This window comes from Medicago truncatula, chromosome 6 (genome assembly GCF_003473485.1).
Source record: "Medicago truncatula cultivar Jemalong A17 chromosome 6, MtrunA17r5.0-ANR, whole genome shotgun sequence".
NCBI classification, from domain to species: domain Eukaryota; kingdom Viridiplantae; phylum Streptophyta; class Magnoliopsida; order Fabales; family Fabaceae; genus Medicago; species Medicago truncatula.
This window is the reverse complement of record NC_053047.1, coordinates 16,054,415-16,071,476: the sequence shown is the minus strand read 5'-3', so window position 1 is coordinate 16,071,476 and position 17,062 is coordinate 16,054,415. Positions and strand designations below refer to the sequence as shown.

Below are 17,062 nucleotides of genomic sequence, written 5' to 3'. Positions count from 1 at the left end.
TAAATCAACACAATAATTTCTTAAAATATGTCTTTAACAAAGAAAAGACAAATTCAACTTATCAAAATCCTATAACATCCACAAAAATCCAATTCATCATTCATATAGATCAAACATAATCACCAAATAACTAAGTCTAAAAAACAACTAAGTTTTGCATTCCAAAAAATTAAATACAACCGAGTCTTGCATTCAATTATCCTCATTCCGCTTGGTGATAATCATTCGGTCCAAACTGTAAAAAAAAGATTATGTTAGTAAAAATAAAACAAGAACAATGAAATTAAAAAATAACCAGTATGACTATAAGTTGAAGAGCAATGAACTTAATCAAATGCACATAATATTATTAAAAAAAAAAAAAAAAAAACTAATTCCATTAGATATATCATTGTTCGATCAATCCTCAAATTTTTTCCATCTCATTTGCATTCTAAATAATTCAAGGCACATACTTCAATTCCTAAATTTTTTAATAGAGCTGAACGTGATTCAAATCTTCATCATGATTCATATCATTCTTCCATTAATATACTCCGTACAAGAAAACAAAGAAACCATATGAGTTTACCCATACCAACAATATATAAGTAGATGGTAAGCTGCCTATAATAGTTCACAGCTTCCTCAATAACTTATACATAACTCACAAGATCAGTAAACTTATACATAATTTAAAATTCAACAAAATTATCTACAAATCAACATTTAACTCCAATTCAGTCTTAAATAACCTTACGGCGTATGGTGTATGCTTGAATCATGTATCTAAGGTTAATACAAATAAAAAAAAAAGTATACATCTCAAATCCACTATATATCTTATTTGTACTCTTGGGGTACAATACTATATATTTTCTTGAAATTTTTGAGAAAAAGATTAAGCTAATTTCCGTTTGTTTACTAAATATCATTCTTTAAAGATTTAAAACTCTTATGAAAACAGAAAATTCAAATTCTAGACAATGTCTATTGGAAGAAAAAAAAGGAATACAAAAGGTGTACTTCAAGATGAAAAACGACATGAAAATGAATCAAAGATAGGACAGAGAGGAGGAAATGATTATAGCTTTGCTTTAGAAAACACACCCCTCAAACAAGAGCACTTTGGACTCAATGTTGACAATGCATGTGGCTCATCCTACCATGTTCAAAAAGAATGGAACAACAAGTATAAACTCTAGATAGTTCCAGCATATGAAAAAACAAGAGAACAAAAAAGTAAAGATTCATGTTACAATACATAAATGTTGGAATGTATTCAATGTAATAGTCGCACCTCTTTTCTTTTTTTCTTCCAACATACATTTGTCTAAGTTGTCTGACACCCCTCGTATGAGTGTTGTATAGGTGTCAGACATGGGTCAAGGAGTCTCAAAGCAAGGAAAAAATATATTTAGGACACTTGTTAAAGTTATCCAACACGTGTCGAACACCGCGACATGCAGATGTATCCGTGTTTCATAGATTAAAAATGATTTATTTTAACATGGATTTTCTTAATATTTAAAACAAACACTGAATTATAAAAACAAAGAGGATTTCTTTCCAAAAAAAATCCAAAACACACGGATCCTAAATTTATTTTTGAGCAGTTTCTATCATATATGTTTAGGAGTTAATTACATGAGTGGATTCTAAAGTATGTAGAAGTTAAAGCTTAGGGGACTTATTTGATGTTATGGTGGGACATGTTATGGACACTCACTAAATGTTACATTACTTATATATATGTCTTAAACAAAGTTAGTTGGCATTCGAAGCACTTTAGGAGAACAATATCCATATTGCAACAAGCATCTCAATTTTGAGCCTAACACATACATAAACAGAGAAAATAAACACAATCTAAAACTCATTCTGAACCTTATTCCTTAAAATCAGATTCAAAACAAAAACTGAACAACCCTAATTTTTGTTTTCCCCAAATTAAGAATCAAATATAGAGAGAGAGGGAGAGAAAACCTACCTCTAGAAATTCAACACAGAAAGAAACAGTTTCCTTCTTCATCTGCATGTGTGATTTTGTTGTTGTTAAGGAAGTTCAAAGCAATCAGGAAGGATTGGTAAAAGTAAGAGACGCCGATGTCGACTGTTGTCGGAGAGGTTCGCGACCGAGAGGTTAGTTCGATGGGTTGGGAGGAATGGGTTTGAGAGAGCGAGAGAAAGGGTTCAGAGAGAGTTTTTTTTTTTTTTTTTTTTTTTTTGTGAATAGAGAGAGGGTTTGTGAAAGAATATGATATACTTTATTGTTAAAACAATGTTTTATTTTATTTTTTAAAAATGTTTTATTTTATTTTTTAAAATGATTCAGATCTCAAAATTGAAAAAGTACCTCTCATTTATTTTCATTCCCGCTCAATTGTGGATACCAAAGTATGGTACGGTTTTAATATTTGAAAAAGTTGTGGTCTAAAGTATTACATGGCACGGTTTATTAGAATTGAATAGACCACGTTGTTTTGATAGAAATCATAAAGTGTATTGTATATACAATTTTTAAGCCACACTTCAAAAGTCTGGCGTATTCATGTTTTAAGCCATGCTTTTTTAGCTGTGGTCAAGTTAAGTGTGGTCTAAACTCAAAAATGTTGTAGTATATATTAGGCTTAATTGCACTTTTGGACCCCTATCTTTGCAAAAGTTGCGGTTATAGACCCCTAACTAATTTAAATACAAAACAACCCCCTATGTTTTGATTCTTTGGCAGTTTTGGACCCCCAAGACAAAAAAAAAATTAAAAATTGACACGTGGCACCTCACTTAGGATGCCACATCAGCGTTGACCGAGTCAACAATGGACTGGGGGTCCAAAACTGCCAAAGAATCAAAACATAGGGGGCTGTTTTGTAGTTAAATTAGTTAGGGGTCCATAACCGCAACTTTTGGAAAGATAGGGGTCCAAAAATGCAATTAAGCCTATATATTATTACACGAACTATCTATTCTAAGGACTTTATTAAAATTATATAAATATAATAAAGAGTGTCATATATTATTCAATAATTAAAGTCATAATACATAAGATAAGTTTAACATAAAATATTGGCCTCTAGATCTTACACCAACAATCTCCCACTAGCACTAGAGCCAATTAGGCATAAACCTAATACCCATAGATCTAGTATGACCATCATGTTTCTGCTGGGCAAGAGCTTTAGTAAGTAGATCAGCAATATTGTCTAATGTTGGTTGTAACACTCCGATTTCCCAAATATAATTAATAATAATTAAACATCAGAGTATTCATCATCAACGGGCATGTCACACTACATTTTCAAAATTCCTTAAATAGAATATAAAACTATTTAAGTAAACATCCTTCAAAACATCATTAATTTGCAGCGGAATATTTGTATCAAAAACAACATTAACAACTATTAAGTTCTCCATAAAATAATCTTGGCATAAAAACCTCACAAAAATAAATACATAATCCATGCAAGGGCTACATCATTATGTTCCAAAAATTGATACATAGGAATGAAAATAATAACAAGAAATCTCATCCCGTACGTATCAGAGCCCTAGACACGACACTTGAGCCACCACCAACTACTCAGAATCACCTGCAAGTTACCCATAGGAAGGGCAACATTTTCAAGCAGAAGGGGTGAGATTCACAACAATAATAATAGATAGTAAATTCATCAATTGAATCTAACACCCTAGCATCATAATAAATATATAGCATAAAATATATAATTCATAATTCAACAACATCAACAAATATGGTAATTAAAACCAATGCACCAAAGACTCATGCAACCCGACAACAACACCGCTAAGACTCCTCTAAAATGCATATGGTACCATATCAGAGCCGAAGCTCTCACCGCTAATAGAATGGTTAAAGCATTCCTTTTCAGGACATGAGTCCTCACCATTAAACACCGCTTTGAACAACAATGTGTTCCACCGCTTTGAACGACAAGGCGTTCCAGGGCATAAGCCCTCACCGCTTTTATGATTATGCAACTGACTCCGCTTGTGTATATCTACATACAACTCAACAATGCACATATATGTATGTGACTTACGACTCCACAACTCAACATTATGTATGATTTCATTAAATATAGACATACATCACAATCAACAACAAACCATCAACAACAATCCAACAATTACAGGAAATGCACAATTAATTATAATCATGCTCATACATCCAGTCACCCAATATTACATAAATCAACAGAAGAAACAACTCAGAAAATCTGGGTAATTTCGCCAGGCGAAGATTGCTCTCGCCAGGCGAATTCATCAAAATGTTGGCTTCTCGCCAGGCGAACTACCTACTCGTCATGGCGAATAAAATCTGGGGACTCTCGGGAATTCTACAAGGCAGCTCGCCAGACAGTTGGCCAGGGCGAGCAAATGGCGAAATTTCGCCAGGCGAAAATGCTTCGCCAGGCGGATCATGTCAGTTCAGACTCGTGAAATTCTGCAATTTTCTCCAAAAATCCCAATTTTTCCCAATTCAAACCCCAAAACTGTTTACAACATTATTATCCATTCCTAAAATCGACTAGAACACCATTCCATTACAAAACCTATGATTACTATACATTTTCTATTCAATTTCATAATCAAAACCCATTTTTCCCCCAATTCACCCAAACCCTCTTGTTAGCAACAATTCAGAATTTCAATCTACACTATTGAAAGTAAACCTCACCCTTACCTTAATTTGCAGAAAGAAATGCACAGAAAATCGATTCTTGGCTCTACTTGCTCTTCTCTCCCTCTTCTCCCAAAAGTTGATGTTTTCACGTAAAACTGATTTTTCTGATATTCTCTTTTCTTAACTCCCAAAATGTAACTTCCCTATATTTCATTTAACTACCCATAAATTCTAATTAATTCATAAATAAACCCTAATCATCAAAATAATCATATTAACTCAATTTATTATATTAAATACTAATAACAGTCATTTAATACAACACACCACACCATTAATCATATAAATCACATAACATCACATAATCATATAAAATATATTCTAAACACCCAATAATAATTATTAATTAATTAAATAAAATGAGAGTGTTACATTGGTACTTTGCATATTTTAACATCTCCTCTTTCGATAATCTCTCGAATAAGATGATAACGCCTTTGTATGTGTTTGAATTTCTGGTGACATCTAGGTTCTTTGGCTTGTGCGATTGCTCCATTGTTATCACATAGTAATTTAATGGGATCCACAATACTTGCAACTATTCCAAGATCAGAAATGAATTTCTTAATCCAAACAGCTTCCTTTGCGGCATTAGATGCAGCAATATGCTCGGCTTCTGTTGTAGAATCAACGACTGTTTCTTGCTTTGAACTCTTCCAGCTCACAACACCGCCATTTAAGCAAAACACATATCCAGATTGCGATTTAAAATCCTCATGAATCCTTTCTTGGAATCATGCATATTGAAACGTCTCAGGACTTTGTCTATATATGTACCCTGACTTAAGCCAAGCAATCTTTGTGATCTATCTCTATAGATCCTGATTCCTAATATATAGGAGGCTTCACCTAAGTCTTTAATAGAAAAGCATTTCCCTAACCAAGTTTTGATTTCTTGTAATGTAGGGATGTCATTTCCCATTAACAATATGTCATCCACATATAAAACTAGAAATAAGACTATGCTCCCACTAACCTTCTTGTAAACACAAGGCTCATCTTCATTTTTAATGAATCCATACTGTTGTACTGTTTCATCAAAACGAAGATTCCAACTTCTGGAAGCTTGCTTCAATCCATAGATTGATCGCTGTAATTTGCATACTTTCTTGGTTGTGTAACACCCCAATTTTTAATATTAGTTTATTAATATTATTATTATTATTATATAATATTAGTATTAATGTTGTTATTAGTATTTGTTGTTAGATAATATTAATTGAATTATTTGTATTTATTGGAGAATATGTAAAGAGAAAGTATAGGTTGGTTAGTCAGTTAAAGCGTAAGAGAAAATAATGTTTAGAAAGAAAATAGCGTTTTAGAAAGAATAAGAAAGTAGAGTGCGAACGGAAGTGGATTAGTAAAATTGATAGGAAAGAGGTGTAGTTTGAGAATGGAGTAGTGTTTTAATGATTTAAGCAGAGGGAGGTGTGAATAGAAAGACGATGTAGTTACAACAAGAAGAATAACCAAAATAGAGGTGCGGATAGTAACCATGTGAGAGAGATTAAGTAAGAAACAAACTCAGTTAGTGATTATAAATAGATGAGGCCATTAGAGAATTACAATAGGTAATGTTTCCTGTCAAATTTGGGATTTGGGTAGTTGAAATTGGGGTTTTTGGGTGAAAACAGGTTTCTTCCCGTAGATTTGTCTATCATCGCTTGCCACGGCGAGTGTTCTTGTTCGCCTCGCGAGTGACCAACGATGGAGGGTGATGCAGACAATGAACCTCTCACCGGCGGTGAGGGTTGAAACGCGGACCGTTTGGATTCAAAAGGGAAGAAGAGGTGGTGTCGTCGTGAAGCGACGCGAGCACCACCTGTTGTCGGATCTACATCTGGAATGAAGGTTTTAGAGGGTGTTTCGAGAAGGAGTTGAGAGGCGGTGGTTGGTTTAGTGAGAGAAGGCGGTGAGTTCTTATGTTTTGGCTTTGGTTTTTCTCTTGATGTCGCTTATTGATTTTAATTTGAAGTTAGGATTTATCACTTTTAATTTTAAATATGATTTTTATACCTAAATTTATTTCTTAATCCATTTATAAACCATCTTCGTGTATGTTTGGTTTTGTGCTGGCAAAAACATTAATTTTGAGTGAATTGATTCTAGAAAGTTGTTTCCCATTAAAGGTAAAACTACAAATCCTAACTTCAAGTAGAATCAATGTGAAGCAAAAATTAATTCTCTTTGAAAGCAAGCAAACATTTCAAAACTAATTTTACATCTCCAGATTCAATTATGACCCCTCTAAAAATAAAACCAAACATGCGTTGATAGCCGGCTTACTTTTAACTAAAGTCAAATGTACAAAATCAATTCATTTAAAATGAATTTTTATCACCTTTGTAATTTAACATACACTTTTTCTATTTAACTTATGTTAAGATCATAACAACTATATTTCATCGTGCTATTTGTTTCTTAGAGTTAGAGGTTGCTTATCCATACAAACTAAGCAAGACATGAGCAAGACCTCAAGAGATAGCTATGCTAGCAGTAGCACCAAGGTATAATTTTGATTTTTGATTTTTGTTCTTTGTCTAAGCTCTGTTTAACTCTAATTATTTGCCAGTTTACAGCCAAAATCCGCCTTCAAGAGGAGACAGACATAATGAAGATACGTGCTGAAATAACTAAGAAAACCTCGAAGTGGAAGAATTTCAACGTCGAAATAGCGGCGGATGTGTACTATAGGAGGGAGCAAGAGATTAAGGATTTGGAAGAAGAAACCTCATTATTAGAAGTTGAGATAGACCCTCTCCGGATGGAGTTGAAAGGAATAAAGAAACATTAGTTGTGTTGTATCTTGCTTGATTTCATTGATTCAGCTTTAACTTGTTATTACTAGTGCATTTGTTGTTTTAATTTAAAATACATATGGTGGGATTTCTCATATAACATTCAACATATTGTGTTCTTCTTCATGATGAATATGAACATTATTATTGCAATGGTGGCACTCCAACGTCAGCATTTTTATCATAAAGATTTGCATAACGAAATGAACGTGAGTGAGTAGACACTTCTTGTCTTGGGAATGTTGGATAAGTCTAATGACATAATCCTAATCAAATCAAGCTTTAAACCCTAATTTTATATAAACCTAATTTCTAATCTATTTCACCATTCTTATAATCAATAACAAATATTAATCGAAGGATCAAAAGATGAAGTTTAATAGTTGTTATTAATTCATCATAAATATTAAGCGAAGTATCGAAAGATGAAGTTTTAATATTGGAACAAGTGAATATAGACAAGGATTGCGAAACATGAAAATAGTCTAGCTAACCTTGAGAATAATGTTTCGATCTTCAAGATTTTCAATAGCAATCAACCATGAAAATAGGCGTGGTTGATAGAGAAACACACTCACTGAGATCGAAAGGAGATGTGATAGGCTAAAGAAAAACTTCTCTTTAGAAAGAAGGTCTAATATAAAGTTCTAGATCTGAGGTTTGATTTGTGAAGGGTTTGTCACCACGACGACCAATAATCCCAAGGCTCTTTTATTTTTATTATTATATTTTCTTTTAAAAACAAAATCCAAACTTTTTAATCTTAAACTTTCAATCCAATCATTGTTAAGAGTTAATTGAATTCATAACTTCCTATCGGAACAATACTCTTTATTACTATTTGGGTAGAACCGTGCACTTGCTATTTTACTCATCACTAAGTTTATAATTAAAATTGGAAAATAGAAAAGTATATTCATATTTCTTGTCAACTGTCTAATGTGGATTATAATCGAAAAGAATTCTTATGCATTTATTTGAGTGTGATCTTAAAGTCCATGGATCTTTAAGTTATAAAAGAGTCAGTATAAACATGCATAAAAAATGACTTTATGTTTCCATTTAAAGTCTTAAGTATATATTATAACAATGATACTCAAAACTTGTAGTTGAACTTGGAGATTTAACTCTTTTGTCTTTCTTATCCTTTAACAAATAATAATATAAGTTCGTTTCAAACAACTTGTTGTGCTTGGGTGCTGGTTAATGCTTCACTACTGTTTTAGACACTAATATCATTATTTTCTATCTTCTTTGACACACCTTGTGACGAAGGAGTAGCATGTTGGTTTAATATATCTCATTTTGATTTGTTTAAAAAAAAAAAAACTTGTCACAACAACATTTTTGAACTTAGGCCAGACTTCAAAAAGTGTAGCCAAAGCCAGAATATCCGTGCCCAAAGCTTTACACCACGGTTTGGCCATTATTTTTCAAGTGTGGTTTATGCGCCCGTGGCATATTCCCTATGGCCACGGACTTTTTCCTTTGCCCACGAAATTTTAGTAACCGTGGCTTAAGGTACATCAATAGGGCACGGTTTTATGGCTTAGTTTAAACCACGGATATTTGGCATTTGATTTAGATTAGGTGTCACCTGAACATTAGGCCACGCTTTTATGACCGTGGTAACTGATTTTTAACTGTGGCCTAAACCTTAGAGTCAGAATTGCTTTATTGCCATTTTTAGTTCTAGGTATTTCCTTTTTAGTTATATAAGTCATTCGTTGACTAAAGTTTTGATAAATATTTAGGCCATAACATCGTCTATTTATTTTTGTGCCTTTATTCCATAAATATTTCTTAAAATAAATAAACATAATTAAAAAATTATTAAAAAAGGAACATAAATTAACATAGTAATGTCTTACAATATATATTTAACCAAGCAAAGATAAAATCATCTTTTACAAAATTCAGTAACGTCCACAAAAGACCAATTCATGGTTCCACAATAAACCTAGCAACCAAGTGTCTTGTCTTCCAAAAGAAAAAACAACTAAGTTTTTGATTCCAAAAATGAAAATACGACCAACTCTTGTATTTCCAAAACATAAAACAAGTATTAGGTGCAAAATCCACTAGCTTCATTCCTCTTGAAGATAATCTTCGGATCCAAACTGTAACAATCAAAAAAATTACGTTAATAAAAATAAAACAAAAAATAAAGAAGTAATAAATGCAAAAATAATGTTTTTTAATCTTTTAATTTTTTTATTAATTTATTTTATATCTTTCAATTGGTATTTTATTTGCATTTTAGTTCACATATACAATTTGGTATAGAAGTATAGAATATAGTGCAAAATATTAGAGACTAAAATGATGTGTGAGCATTATAGATACACCCCTGTCAAAGACCATAATAAAGACATTACTTCATTTTAATTTCAGAAGAACATAAAGTGCACCATTAGCAGAAGAACACAACTAAAACAAACAAACAAAAGCTTCACTAACTAACATCATTCCTCCAATACTCATCTATTGTGTCTTCAATCAACTCATATACTATCATGCACAAAATTACTAATCACTTAAGCAAGCAGATAGATGCATAAAATGTCCAAAATTTAGTTACAACAACATATTTTTTTTTTAAATTATTCAAAACTATCGAATTCATTTAGTTAATTAACATTCTATATAGAATGTCATTAACCGTTAAAGAATGTCCAAAATTCAACATTCTCAGTACCAAAACATTAATATTCTATAAGTAATGTCTTTTACCATTCTTTTACTAAACAATTATCTAACCTTAAAATAAAGTACGTCAAACTAATATATCATACCTTTTCAGGAACATGGGTTGATATAGACGAATGGTGTGCTGCACTATTTGCAATGCCCAAAGCATGTCCCATCATGTTATCCACATCATCATCACTTAAATTTGGATTTTGTTGCACTAATACACATTTTAGAAGTGACTCATAGGCTTCCATCCTCTTCTTTGTCAATGACTCGTATGCTTCCATCCTCTCCTTCATGCTAGTCATTTCACCTTCATAGTGTTTCTTAATGTTGGCAATTTCTTCATTTTTCCTTAACATCGATGGTGTAGCTGTTCTTCCAAAACAAGGAACTCTACCAGGTTTTTCTTTACCAAACAAAGTTTGAAACGCTTGGTCTGGAGGCTGACTGCAATTTTGGATTGAATCTTGAAGTTTGAACTGATATGTAGAACAAAAAAATCAATTGTAAGGATAAAAAAATGTAGATTGTTAAAATTATATAATAAGAATAATTAGAATAATAAGAAAAAGCATACAATAGCTGCCTCTGTTTCTTCATCTATTTTTCCTTTTTGAGGCTGACGTGTTTCGATAAACATTTCTGCTTGAGTGACTTCTTCTCCATCATCCTTCTTTCTAAAGAGATTATAAACTAATTTTATAAGAAAAGTTACATTAAATTTCATGTGTAAAAACCTCGAAAAATTAATTGAGCAGAAACAATAACTAAAGATGAAGCATTACATGACACACTCAATTAATTGGACTTCACCGATCAATTACAATAAGGACACAATAACTCAAATTACTCATAGCAGAAGCTCACATGAAATATCGTTCCAATAGATCTAAATTCTATAATGTCTGATTATTTGTTTCACAGCAGATGTGAGTCACCATTGACTGCCAAATTAAAAATCCATAAATTCTGCAAAGTAAAAGTTTTGAAGTGGGAAATATAGGTGGGACACAAGGTCAATTGTCAGGCTCTATTGTGGATCCGTTAACAAGCCCAATTGCATATTCGAAGAATGAAGAGTCGTGTATTGTGGATGGTTATGGTTTTTCTGGTTTGTCAAGTGATTCAAGTCTCAGCATAGCAGAAGCCGTGCCCCAAGTATTGCCAGGAAAAAAAAAATATGCTGGTGAAAATATGCATTTCTGTGGTTGTTGACAACTTTATGGACATGGCAGTGATGAGGGCGATTGGGAAGAACCACAAATTGTTCCTAAATTGTTCCTAAAGGTATGAAGTGTGAGCTTCATTTTGCAGAATATGTTTTGAACAATGCAAACTTACCGCGCACAATGACAATTAACGCCTCTTCTGAAGATTTAACTATAAAGTACCAAATGCTAATGGATTTATCTTTGTGTCCAAGGGGCTCTCCTATATGTAATCTTTCATTCATTTGATTGAAGGTTAAAATACTTCTACATAAATTATATTTTCTAATTTCTAATGATATATTAGATTCTAGATATGCAATAATATCAATGGATGGTTTGAAATACATGCACTTTGTTTCATTAGGTCCCTGTTATATATTTTCAAAGTTTTTTTATTCTAGCTCCTCCAAACCTGTGAAATTTCCTTCGTTGCTGATAATTGTTTTTGTTTTTAGTTATATTCATGTTTGTAGTTTACTAAATAATATCAATGGATGGTTTGCTAAATACTTATATGTGGCAGAACTTGAATCATCCCTTCATATTTACTAAGTTCATATTTTGCACAACAAGTTATGATAAAATAGTGATAGTTTTGGTGGACTTTGTCGAGGTGTTTCTGTTTTTTGTCATGTTATCTCGAGGGGCAGTAGGCTGTGTAGTGCCTCTGTGTTGGCTGCAATAGGCTGTGTATTACAGTAGCAACATGAATTATGAATTATACCGTTTTGACAATCAATGAAACAATTTCGATACGTTAATATGTAATTGAGAAATGATATTTGAACATTTAGTGACAACTTTTGCAACAATTTTCTCTCTCATACTCACACTATTTTTTTACTTTATCTCTTTATTGCTATGGTTTCCGTGCCAATACCACTTTTTTCTTTGTAAAGTATGATTGTCAAATAAGTTGTCACCAAATTGGTTGTTCAAATAACACTCCTTTATGTAATTACTATGATGTGGTTGGGTCAAGTACAAGTAAAATAGGATGTTTACTTTTTTTTAATAGACCCGTCTGATAGCACGAGTCAAACATCTATTTTCTTTGGGGTTTGATATTTTTATTTAGTTTGTCGTATCTTTTTGATACTGTTCATCCAAGTTGTTTAGCTATCTAATATTGCATTTAAATACTTTTTTCAATGTATATGACCCGTGCAGCAGCACGGGTGCAAAGTCTAGTATACCAAAACCTGAAGAAACTGTTCTAAATTGGTTTGACTCCTTATAAGCAGTTGACGACAAAATTTTGAAAATGTACCGAATCAATTCTAAGTAATTAAAAAGTAAGTAAGATCATTTTCATATGGATTTTCGTTTCGATAAGGCAATTAGTTAAACCTATTAAATCAGTCACATTAAGGGGTGGGGGTTTACAAGTATGATTTTATAGGGTCAACCAGTTGGTATGAATTGCTAAAATATAAAGGGGTTAATTCAGATTATTAGTGGCGATTAGGCTTCTCGAGTCCCCTCTACCTATTTGTTGGGATTAAGGCAAGCTAGACGTTCGATCCGTGCGATTAGTTGGGGCTGATGTGGACTTTTCAAACCGATTTTTTTGATGTATTCAACTGTTGTTATGCTTTCTAAACCTTTGGAAACATCAAATAAATTAAATTGAACTTGGTTTTGTCAATCGAATCAAACTTTTGTAAAAATGCTCAAGAACGCATAATTTTCCGAAACTCGTTTTTCTCAAAGGAAAGAAGGTGGGGTTTGAGTTGCTTACTGTAACCATGATTTATGAAATGGTTTTGGATGGTTTACATGAGCTCTAACTTTGTTTTGCTTTGAAAATGAAATTCTTTTTGTAAAAATGATAAAATGAGACGAACTTAGTGAAATTTTGGAATTAATGGGAAATGGCCTATGTTGTGTATATTGTAAGCTACTGTGATCATATGTGACTAGTTTATATGCTTTGTTGAGTTGTTTGAACATGTATACCTTGTTTTGTTAACTTGCTTAGAAGATGTAGAAAGTGGTGAAAATAGATGAACTTTGTTAAAATATGATTTCATGACCGAATAACTTGCAATTGGTTTTATCTTCATGATGATATGGTAAAATAAGAATGAATCATTGTTGGTTGGGTTAATGTCATGATGTGGGTAGTTATCCGTCTTTTATGTGAAACGTGAAATTGAAACCTTGTTGTTTTTTTGAGGAGATTATTATTAATGAAGATTATGATGATGATTTTAGGGTTAATGGTGTTTTACCCCCTGTAATATAAGTCATTTTCGATTTCTCCCCTGTAAAATTATTTTTTTGATTTACCCCCTGTAAAATGTTTTTGTTTTGGAATACCCCCTATTAAGATTTAGCTCTTTTGTACTCAAAACTTGTAATTCTTATGATAAACCATTTGATTTTACAATATCAAAGTATATCAATCACACATTAGTCTATAGCATATGAAATACCGAAAAAAATCACAATGGTATCAATACTACGACATATTTATTAAACTATATAATTACAAGTAAGGTAAAAACTATTTATTATTCTCTACCTTATTTTATTTTATTACCATTATCATAGAGTACAAAAACTTAATCGATACCAACATTATAACTAAATGACAGCTTGTGAAATATTTTAGTAGGACATTTTTGTACTTTCTTAAGTCCAGCCCTAAATGCATAATCACATGGGAATTTAAAATGACATTTTCATATAACATATGCATTGGTAATTTGCACTACAACCTAGTTTATAACCAGGTTTACAAACCAAATTAGGTGGACAATCAGAAACTTTTGTACATGGAGGCCCACCATGCCCATCAAATGCTGATACAAAACGAGAATAAAAGAATATAATTAAAATGAGATGAAATGTTATTTATAAAGTAAACAACGAAATTTAAAATGGATAAAAAATGTATTACCATCAATGTTCATTGAAACAAGAAATACATAAAAGAGGATAATCATAACATAAACAAATTTAACAATTTCAGCCATACTCTTCCACGATACTCTTCACAAGTAACAAATAGTTTTATCAATTATTACTATAATTTATACAGAATTTTTGTTCCTTAAATCAACCAATTATTAAATAGTGTTTGGCTCTTCTGGATTTGTAATAAACTTTTCCTCATATTAAAAATCATCATTAATTGTCTCTTAAGTATAACAATTTGCTATGTTTGTTCCTTTAGCATAACAAACAAGGCCTAAATCTAAAAACTCACCAGTGATAGTAACTAGTACGATATCCTTGCTAAGCACGGGAAATAACATACTTATATATTTTTTAACTTTAGGAATTAATGCATTTATTTAAACTACCGTTCAGACGGACACTCCCGTGCTCGTGTTCGCTCTTTCTGAGTGCCCGTGTTCGCTCTTTCTACTGCACTAATGTATATAAATTTTGAATAACATTTTTTTTGCATAATTCTGATTATGATTTAAATTACAATTTTTTTAATAAATTTTCACACAGTTTCTAATAGCCTAATAGAATTTGAAGTATATATTTTAATATACTACCAAATTATACAAATATAAATGTACAACATTAAAGAATAACTATTTAACTAAACAAATCACATACTTTTGGCATGACCCTCTTGAATTGAACATTGTGAATAGACCCCAAAACAAAACTTCTTTAGTTTAAACCTAATAAAGTAAGACACTAATGAAGACTCAAACAATATAAATTTAAATTATTTTAGATTTTAAAGGTTGTGTTGAGAAGCTATGATAATAGACATCCAACATAGATGTCACTAACAAACAAAACTATTAGATATATATACATAACTTTGTGCACGGTTGGTGTAACACCCCATGACCACTTTACATTTTGTGCACAACTCAACAATAATTGAGTAAGAGCCTCATAAATTCAATTAGAAGAAACCTTTACCTCAACATTCTAACATTACATCACCTTCAAAAGCATAAATGAAACTGATTGGTATATTTGTATCCCATTCTTATATGGCTAGCCAAGTTGGCTTCCATTTACAACCTTTTGTTCAGCAATGTTTGAACCAAATAAGAAAAATGCATTGAAAGTGAAGGGAACATGTTGGAAATATGTTGGAAATAATCAATAGAAGAAGAAAAATGAAGTCCAACTCATAACATAAATGATGTACATAAAAATGATTGTTGCAGAGAAGTGTGGTTAGATTGAATAATACAAAAAATTAAACAAATCCAACTGTCTAATTCTACAAAGATGTTACCTACAATATTGCAACTCTTTTAATGACCAAACTCTAAATAATTATTTGACTCATATTTTTATTTGATTTGTTAGTTGCTATAAGAATGATACGATTTAGTAAAATGGTCTTCATATTTGAATTTAGTGATAACAATGAAAGAAAATGAGGGAAAGAAAAAATAAGCAATAAAACTGTAAAAGAGGTAGGTGAAGGTTTGCAAAATATAACCAACCAAACCAATACAGAAAGGAAAGGAGAACAATTTAATAGTGTCGTATTTCTGCATTTCACTTTCAAAATTATAAGAGCTTTCCATCATTTCAATTGACACCATACTTTCCCATTTCACCATTTTTCTACCCTTTTATATACTCTACCCGTGTGAATTGAAAAAATGGAAATACCACCCTCCTCCTCCTTCATGGGAAAGTAAATTGGCTGTGGTTCTTAATCCATCTGGAGGCTAGAGCCAATTAGTATTCAAGTTATCCTTACTTTTCCTATCACAACCATCATTGTGTAGACATGTAATGAGTTGTTATTAACATGAAACATTTTAATTTGACCACTTTGTCAATGGATATATCTTGTATCATCCACAAGTCCTAGCTTAACTGCCAAAATACCGAAATTGTTAGGCCGGATGCCATAACCGAGGTTCGAACCCTGGTACCTCCACTTGTGTGTGTGAGTTTATAACCAATTGTATATCAATTCCTAAACTTTGTTTTGTTTTCCTATAACACCAGAAACAGATTTCTCCGTGCTAAAAAGGAGTGATAAGTTCAAGAAAAATAACAGATAATAGAGAAAAATATAAAAATAAGGGGATGAGGAATAAATAAGTTCTTGCGTTTTACCTACATTTTTTGTACTATTATTTTACTTTTCTTTTTGATAAGCAAGGAGAGAGGACAGACAAGAGGCAACATCGACATCCCAACTTGGTTGACACCTCGAGAAACTTCCATCCTATGCCGCCAAACTCTAAATTTTTATTAAAAAAGGGGGGAAAATAATTACAAAGGAGGGGGGAATAGGCCAAATCCCTCCAAAGAAAAAACAGAAAGCAAGAAAAAAACAGAAGCCAATAGAAAAAAACACCCAAAAACAGACTATGGAAATCTGAAATTTGGTAAATCATATCTATTCCTAAAGAAATCAACTTTCAAGTCATTAGGGAGAGAAAACAGCCAAATTGAACCCTCTAACACTCCAATAGAGAAAATTCATCGAGCATTTGTAGAGTGATCACCCCTAGCACGGGCTTTAGTAGCCTGCTTCTGTAACACCCCGTTTTCCCAACATAAAAATTTCATTTAAATAATCAGAGTAATCATTACAAACGGAATGTCACACTTCTTTTCTTAAAATCATAAACAGAATAATTAACTAATTATCTTTCAAAATTCAATAACATAATATTTAATACTTCGCAGCGGAATTTATTCAATCATCTAAAAAT

General features: G+C 31.9%; 1 long non-coding RNA gene across 1 annotated transcript; it reads right to left on the bottom strand.

The window, feature by feature from the left end:
- Nucleotides 1-2,202, bottom strand: LOC112422627 (uncharacterized). Its single transcript, XR_003013110.2, has 2 exons — nt 1,970-2,202; nt 1-235 (listed from the first exon to the last, which is right to left on the bottom strand). It is a non-coding gene; the product is annotated as an uncharacterized lncRNA (long non-coding RNA).
- Nucleotides 2,203-17,062: the final 14,860 nt, after the last annotated feature.